Raw genomic sequence first — 9,319 nt, forward strand, 5'->3', positions numbered from 1 at the left:
GTCATAGGGAATCCCGATCCGCCCCTCAACTCTGCCTGGCACTGATTGGCCAGGCAGCGCAGGGGTCTGGGGCGGGGGGGAGCGGCTCGGCGCAGCGGATCGGCGGCGAGCGGCGGCGATCGGAAGTTACAAGCAGCTAGCAAAGTGCTAGCTGCTTGTAACAAAAAAAGTTCGGGATAACCGGCAAGGAGGTTAATACCCCGTGGCTCCAATCAGAGATTGAAGGAGCGTTAGATTCTGAGATTGGCCATATAGTTCCCCATCAGGTCTGGGTAGGCACAGACCTGCGTGATTGGTAGAAGGGCTCTGAGCCTGTTTATTGGCCAGTTCTGATCATGTATAGTATAAAAAGGCTAGCTTGAGAAAGAAGCACTATGCTTTGACACGTCCCTGAATTTTTGCTGTGTGTTTATCCATATCAAATAAAAAGCATAAGATACTTCAGAGATACTCCAGCTTTGCATGGTAGCAGTCAAACTCTTCAATTACCTCCTGAGATACAATTCGGGAGAAAAATAGTTACATGAATATGGGCCACAGAGGGATTATCTATATTTGCCACATGAATATGAGACTGTGATTACTGGGTTTCTAAGTAAGAAGTTATACTGGTATTTGGAATGAAATGTCCCCTTCAAACATAATAAAGTCAGAATCAGAATCAGAAAAGTTTATTTCGCCAAGCATGAGCGATCATGCCCGGAATTATTTTTGGCACATACATATAGCTCGGGAAGAGAAGACAGAGAAAGACAGAGAAGGAGTACATAGGGTCAGAGATAAGTTACATTTACATAGCGCATAAGGTTTACATATACATGCTTCACAGTTCATTTAGAGGCCTAGAGGTGACCAGCGGTTAGTCCTGTTTGCCTTGTGGGGTGGTTAGTACAGTTGCCTGACCGGGAGTGGCACAACCCGCCCATCCGCCTGTTTGGGCTTGTACTGATGGAAGTATGTGGAGGGAGTTCAAGTGGCTGACAGCCGATGGAAAGGAGTTTCTATGTCTAGTAGTCTTTGCAGGGATGGCACGAAGTCTCCGGCCCAGAGGGAGCAAACTGAAGTAACGGTGACCTGGGTGCGAGGGATAATTTGCAATCCTCAATGCTCTGGATTTCAGTCTCTTGTTGTGCAATAGAGCAAGTGAGGGGAGGGGGCAGCCGGTGACCCTCTCCGCCGACCTGATGACCCTCTGTAGTTTGAGCTTGTCGCTGGCAGTGGCGCCGGCATACCAGACTAACATGGAAGAGCAGAGGATTGACTCAATGGTGGCGGAGTAGAAGCTGACCAGAATTTCTTGGGTCATGCCGGCCTTCCTCAGTTGCCGTAGGAAGAAGAGTCTCTGCTGGGCCTTCCGATGGATGACAGTGATATTGGACTTCCAGCTGAGATCGCAGGAGATAGTAGTGCCCAGGAGGCGGGCGCAGGGCACTTTGGCCACCTCGATGCCATCAATATGGATTGGAGGTGGGGTGGGAGCAGACCTCCTGAAGTCCATGATTAGCTCGACAGTCTTTGCTGTGTTAAGCACCAGCCTGTTCTCCTTGCTCCAGTTGCAGATTCTCTCCACCTGCTGACAGTACTCGTGGATATTATCCTTAGTGACAAGGCCAATGATAGTGGTGTCATCGGCGAACTTGATGACCTTATCTGAGTCTGCCTCCGATCTGCAATTGTTCGTGTAGAGGGAGAACAGCATCGGGGACAGCACACAGCCTTGAGGGGCCCCTGTATTCGTTGTCACTGCTTGGGAGCGGATGTTGCCCAGCCTGACGACTTGGGACCTGTTGGTGAGAAAGTCCGTGATCCATAGGCGTAGGCTTGAGTGAACGCCTAGTGCAGCTAGGTCCTCATGAAGTATGTGCGGACAGATGGTGTTAAAAGCCGAGCTAAAGTCAAGGAGAAGTATTCTGACATAAGTGTTCGGCCTGTCGAGGTGGTCATTGATGTGCTCCATGCAGATATTAATTGCATCATCGGTAGACCTGTTTGCTCTGTAGGCGAACTGGTAGGGGTCAAGTAGGGGCGAGGTGGAGAGCTTGAGGTAGGCTAGGACCACGTGCTCCAGGGTTTTCATAATAACAGATGTCAGGGCCACAGGTCTGAAGTTGTTAAGGTCCACAACACCCTGCTTCTTTGGAACAGGGATGATGGTTGACATCTTGAAGCAAGTGGGAACCTTGCCTTCCTGCAGTGACTTGGTGAAGATGTCGCAGAGGATGGGAGCAAGTTGATGGCAGCAGGTTTTCAGGCAGGAATTCAAGCTGAATTTGCAAATAAATAACATATTTTTAAACATAGCAAGAGATTTTTATCAATAAATGAAACCCCCCTGAGGTGTTTCTCTATCGGTGCATTTCGGGTTTTATCTCCTTTATCTTAACAATCCATGGAATTTCTGAAAAACTAAAACATGTGTATGATACAGATTTTGAATATGTGCTTGTGTGTGTGTGTGTGTGTGTCTATGTGTGTATATACATATATATATACAGGGCCGGCCCGCCCATGAAGCGGGGTGAGGCGGGTTCCTCAGGCGGCAGGAAGTGGAGGGGCGGCACCAGATGACGTGGCTGTGATAGTGGGGGGAGCCAGAGCCGCGTTGAGGGCAGCCCGACCTCTACCTCCCTCTCCCGGGCCGCCCTCCATGCTCCCCCCTCGGACTGCAGGCAGCAGAGTTAGCGAGCAGGGAAGCGCTGCTGTACACAGCTGTTACTCACCTCCCTGGATCCGATCGCCGCTCCCGCCCTGCTGGTCTCCTCTCTGCAATGTAGCCGCTGCTGATACACACGCGGCTGCTTCCTGTTTACACAGGAAGCAGCCGCGTGTGTATCAGCCGGCTAGGCAGAGAGGAGACCAGCAGGGCGGGAGCGGCGATCGGATCCAGGGAGGTGAGTAACAGCTGTGTACAGCAGCGCTTCCCTGCGCGCTAACTCTGCTGCCTGCAGTCCGAGGGGGGAGCATGGAGGGCGGCCCGGGGAGAGGGAGGGAGAGGTCGGGCTGCCCTCACCGCGGCTCCGGCTCCCCCCTCGGCCATTATGAGGGGGCACCTACCTACTTAACCTATACTGGGGGCCACTACCTATCTATCCTATACTGGGGGGCACCTACCTAATCTAACCTGTTTTGGGGGCAGCTACCTATCTATCCTATACTGGGGGGCACCTACCTAATCTAACCTGTTTTGGGGGCAGCTACCTATCTATCCTATACTGGGGGGCAGCTACCTAATCTAACCTGTACTGGGGGCAGGGCCGGCCCGCCCATGAGGCGGGGTGAAACTTTTGCCTCAGGCGGCACTTCTGGGGGGCGGCACCCGCCCGTCCATGTGTGTGGGGGGCCGCCCGAGCTGGAGGGGATAGCGGGCAGGAAGGGGGTATTGGGCCTAGCGGCGGGGAGGGGGGTCGGACCCCCCCTCCCTCGCCTGGGTCCCCCGTCCTCCGCTCCCCTCCAGCTTTAAAAAGGTCCGTGCTGTGGCTGCAGCTATTCGTAAGAGGCAACGGGCGGGGATTACTCACCTCTTCCTCGTTCCAGGCCAGCGTGCGCTCCACTGACGTCACTTCCTGCTACGCCGCAGGAAGTGACGTCAGTGGAGCGCACGCTGGCCTGGAACGAGGAAGAGGTGAGTAATCCCCGCCCGTTGCCTCTTACGAATAGCTGCAGCCACAGCACGGACCTTTTTAAAGCTGGAGGGGAGCGGAGGACAGGGGACCCAGGCGAGGGAGGGGGGGTCCGACCCCCCTCCCCGCCGCTAGGCCCAATACCCCCTTCCTGCCCGCTATCCCCTCCAGCTCGGGCGGCCCCCCACAACAACGGCTTGGGGGGGCGGCGGCGGCGATTTCTTTAAAAATTGCCTCAGGCGGCAAAAATTCTAGGGCCGGGCCTGTATATATATATATATATATATATATATATATATATATATATATATATATATATATATATATATATATATATATACGTGTTTTGCTGTTTCTTCCCTCTGTTCTAGGATATTAAAAGCCAGAGCAAGTTACAATGTAAAAGGCTTCTGTTTTGTTTGAAAGATGAGCAATGCATTTTGACACTGTCTTTGAGGCACAGTTCAGACTTTCCTGGACGTTAGTTAGGAGTTAGTGATAATGACGGCAATTTGTTATCGCTGGTTGTTGGCATTCCCCACACCTCTGTTAGGGTATTGCCAGGTTGGAATATGAGGAGTTTCTCTGTGAAATGTTTTTTAGCAGATGCCTTGGCAACAGAATTGTAACTGGCCCCCGATTCATAAATGAGGGAGACATTTTTCTTCTTGAAAAGACAAATAATGTCGCTGTTCTAGGATGTTTTATGACACATCAGGACATCGCACATCAGGAGTGTAACTACAAATTGTGGGTCCCATTCGCTTCCCATTATGCTCGGTTCCCACTTTAGCGGATGCGCAGCGTTGAGTTCACAGCATATGGTGAGCGGATAAGCTGTGCTCCGTCATTGCCAGCTTTTGGGTCCCCGCTGCTGTTTGGCTCCTGCGACGCTGCTGCCACCGTCGCTTGGCTAAACTGCAAAGGACACTCACCGGTATAAAGATCAGAGTATCAGCAGAAGCAGGTTCCCATTGCATTGCAAAGACAAGACCAATGAGAATCCTAGGAAGAGGGAGGATTCTCATTGGTCCACCACTATTTAGCTAGGCAGGATTCTCATTGTTTTTTTGCAGTCCAATGGGAGCCCGCTTCTGCCAGGACTGACAGTGATGGTGGTGGACCCAAGATGACTGAAGACACAGAAGACAGGTGAGTAGAGCAGGAACACTGTCTGTTCTCATAGGCTGGCATTGATTCTGTTGGCATCCGACTTGTTGGCAATCCGAGAAAAATCATGCAGGTTCCAAATTCACATTCCACTTACCGCAACAGATCAAATGGATCTGATGCAGACTGACAAGAGTGCACGAATCCTATAAATAACATAGGATCTGTGAACATGTTATTTCCTCTGATGAGGAAACGGTAAGTTTTCTTGCAAGTGGGAACATGGCCTTTCTCCCCTATGATACCATTAATTTAAGAGAGGAGACAACTGACCTCACAATACGTGCCAGTGGGATCATACTTACTATCTATGTCCTCATATGCCCATATATCAGATGCCACTTTCATAAAACATATAGGCCCTTATTCAATTCACTTTTACTCCTACGGTTTCTCATAGGCGATATCTTCACACCTTATCCACACCTAATAAATATCTTTTAAAGGGAATCTGAAGCAAATTTTTAAAAAAGCCAGTTTTACTTAACTTGGGCCTCCACCGGCCCCCAGCAGCCACCCTGTGCTTGCGTCATTACTGAGCAATCCTCCAGTCCCCACTGCGCCCGTCTTTCGGCCAGGCGACTCAGTGAGCCGATGGCTTTTGTGCATGCGCAGTAGAGATTTTCCTCTACTGCACATGTGCAGAGTGCTCCCATCTGCGGGAGCGTGATCAGGAGATGCACGGACTGGGGCCGTACATCCAGAAGAAAGAGGGGCACTGCGGGGGACTGGAGGATCCCTCAGTGAGGGTGCGGGCACAGGGCGGCAGCAGGGGGCTAGTAGAAGCTCCAGGTAAGTTAAACTGGCTTTTTTAAATTATTATTTATTTAGGTTCCTTTTAAGCCACCACCAAGCAACACAATACTCAGAATAATTTGGACAGTACTTTTTCTCCTACTTTTTGGTAATGAAAAATGATCTCCTAGGAGAAAAAGTGAATTGCATATGGCCCATAAAGCTTTACCTCGTATCCGGGGTACTTGCTGAGAATATTTTTTTTTTTTAATGTCGAAGCAGTTTGTATACATCAGAAAAAAAAACGACAAATGACAAATTAGGGGTCACATAAAGGTGTGGAGACTGTTGCCATTAAAATGGAGGAAGTGCATTAATGATTGGTACCATGTGACCCTGTAACTGAGTGTAAATCCACCACATGTTTGTCTGGTAATTCTTGAGTGGTTTCTGGCTGCCACTGCCTGGCCTGTGTGTAGCTGCTTTCTGGATTATTAGTTATATGCTGATGGGCATACAAATTCGTTTGCACAACTTTGTTCCCATTATCTCATCAAAGAGCTCTGTAAACTTGACAGTAAAAGAGATTCCCTATCTTTACTTTTACTCCCACCTGTGCCATAAAAGATGGAATTTGTAGGGCCTCCAGATTAGTTGGCAAACACGCAGGGTTCAACATTTCTTCTGATATAGCTGGATGGGGCCTTCTTGGGGGTCTGTTCTACAACATGCTGCTTCCCTTAAAGGGGAACTGAAGAGAGAGGTATATGGAGGCTGTCCTGTTTATTTCCTTTTAATCAATACCAGTTGCCTGGCAGCCCTGCTGGTCTATTCCTCTGCAGTAGTATCTGATTAAAACCAGAAACAAGCATGCAGCTAGTCTTGTCAGATCAGACTTATAAGTCTGAACCACTGAAACACCTGATCTGCTGCATGCTTGTTCAGGGGCTATGGCTAATAGTATTAGAGGAAGAGGATCAGCAGGGCTGCCAGGCAACTGGTATTGTCTAAAAGGAAATAAACATGACAGCCTCCATATACCTCTCTCTTCAGTTCCCTTTTAATCTGTACTTCTCTATGGCTGCTGGTCCTAAACACCAGTCACTGAAATTATATGCACTAGTGCGTCAAAACATTGGTGACTGTAAGCTAGGCCAAATATTGGACATATATGAAACCAGACTGCATGCTGCAGGCACTGTAATACTTTGTCCACAAAGTGGAAAAAGTGGATTTTTGTTTTACAAAAATGTAAAAAGGAGAAACACTACTGAAAATAAATAAAACTTACTGATCAGGCAAAATAGGTGTATTCTAATTATATGCAGAAGCAAGCTTATTTTAAGGCAATTTGGTGGATATTACAGGGCAACAGCTTGCTACTGGCGAATTACTTGATAATTTTACACTTATTGCATGATATAACACTGTATGTGGCCATGGTTGAAAATAAACATTGGTGTGCACACCATTTCTGAATGTTTGTAGTTGCCGGTAATGCCTTTTTTTAGTGATTACCTATTATAATGCAAACCGTTACCTCAAGTGAAAATACACTTATTGTATGGTTAACACTAATGTATATTAGTGTACTAATAGAACATTAGTAACATGAAACAGAGTCTAATGTTTTTACTTTCAATTTAAACGGAACCTTAACCTAAACTCAATAAAAAAAAGAGTTTCACTTACCTGGGGCATCTACCAGCCCCCTGCAGCCATCCTGTGCCCTCGCAGTCACTCATGGCTCCTCTGGTCCCCCACCGCCAGCTAGTTTCCTTTTTACTGACTCGGATGTTGGCGGGCTGCCACGCGTACCTTTTCTGGTACAGGAAGCTATCACGGACATTAACAAGTACATTTTTACGCGTTGCACTAGTAATGCGTAAAAAAAGTATGCGTTGATGTCCGGGATAGCTCCCTGCACCAGCGGGAATACGTGCAAAGGTACGCATGGCGGCCCGCCGACTCCGAGTAGCTGGCGGTGGGGGACCGGAGGAGCCATGAGTGACTGCGAGGGCACAGGATGGCTGCAGGGGGCTGGTAAATGCTCCAGGTAAGTGAAACTCATTTTTTTTTCTAGAGTTAAGGCTCCCTTTAAGATCTGAGTATTTGCGACTGAATTCTAAACAGAAGCCATGATAGTCTGATGTAAAATCAGCTTCATTCTGCTGAAAAACAAGTAATAAGTAATTACCTTTTGATTTTTTCAGCTCTAAAACCTAATCAACATTGTTTCCTCAGCCAGATAAAAATATTTTGTATTCTATTAAAAGTGCCCACTAGATAGTGTCCCAAAAATGGCACAACGTATCAAGCCACTGTGCAAGGATGATGACGTGAATCAAAAATGATAGCAAAAGAGAAGAGAAAGCCTGAACTCTCCTACTTACGGTAAGTCTCGTACATACAATAGGTGGAACTTGGCTAAAGCAGCCACTCAGGGGCACACTTACCTCACCCACCAGAAAGCTGCTCCATTGTGCGCTGCCCCTTCATCCCTTCTCCTCTCTCAATAGAAACAATTCACTCTGCTTGGCTATACCAAAGCAAAGTGCATTTAGTTGCCTGCAGTGTCACCCTCGGACTGAGCTTAGCCCTTATGGGCCACACTAACTGAAGGTGTGTACGCACCTAATTATTTCTTGCTATCCATTTATTGATACTCCATGCCAGGGCCGGGCCGAGGCATAGGCTGGAGAGGCTCCAGCCTCAGGGCGCAGTGTAGGAGGGGGCGCAGAACTCATTCAGCTGTCTTTCCTAATTGTGTTTGAAGCAGAAAGAAATAAGATAAGGGGATACATGGCAGTGACTGCAAGACAGATAACTAGATATTAAGGTGTTGGTGAGGTTGTGGGCCCTGTGGCGCCTCTTAGTCTAATAGCAATCAGTGTGTGATGGCTGGGGTGGCAGGGATGGAGGGGCGCACTTTGGTGTCTCAGCCTTGGGTGCTGGAGGACCTTGTCCCGGCTCTGCTCCATGCTAATATTGGCTATTATTGGCTATAAAGCAACCATTGCTGACGTTATGCAACCAGAGTACCTTTTCAATGCACGGTCATCAAATCTCAGTTAATAAATGGCAGAAAGTCAACAGGCAAGTGTAGGAAGTCTATTCTTTTGCAATCATTTTAGAGGAACAGATTCATTGAAAAAAGGAATTTGGCTGGTTGGGTCCCGCATGCTGGAAATTTCAGTTCCTTCAGTAGTTTTGTACCACACTGAGCTGTACGACACCATGTGGAGTCATCAGTTTTGACTAATACCAGAACAAAATCTGACCACAGTTGACAGCTTCTGTGTGGTACGATACTTCAGTGTGATTCATGCAGAAGTATTTTAGCTATTTGGTTGAACTACTCAGATGTGTATAAGGCCACCTTTAATTATAAATTGTAGTTACTGTAACTCTGTGTTATTGTAATTAACTCTATGGGCCATATGCAATTATTTTTTTTTACCTGAGTTTACTCCTAGGAGATAATGTTTTACCTTCAATTTAGAATAACTTTCCAGCACTTTGCAATGGAAAAAGTACTAAACAATAGGTGAAATAGTACTATTAAAATTATTTTGAGATTTTCTTTTTTGGTCTTTGGTGGTTTAAAAGTCGTTTTATTGCCAGGAAAATATTACCTAAGAGAAAACTCAGGACAAAAATGAAGTGCATTTAGTCCCATGAAAATATCCTGGTATACCATAGTTATATATACAGGTGTGTGTGTGTGTGTGTATATATTTCATATTTTTATTTTTACGTTAACCGCTTCCAGATCACATTGTTAGAAATCTACG

Source organism: Hyperolius riggenbachi, chromosome 6 (assembly GCF_040937935.1).
Source record: "Hyperolius riggenbachi isolate aHypRig1 chromosome 6, aHypRig1.pri, whole genome shotgun sequence".
Taxonomy (NCBI): Eukaryota; Metazoa; Chordata; class Amphibia; order Anura; family Hyperoliidae; genus Hyperolius; species Hyperolius riggenbachi.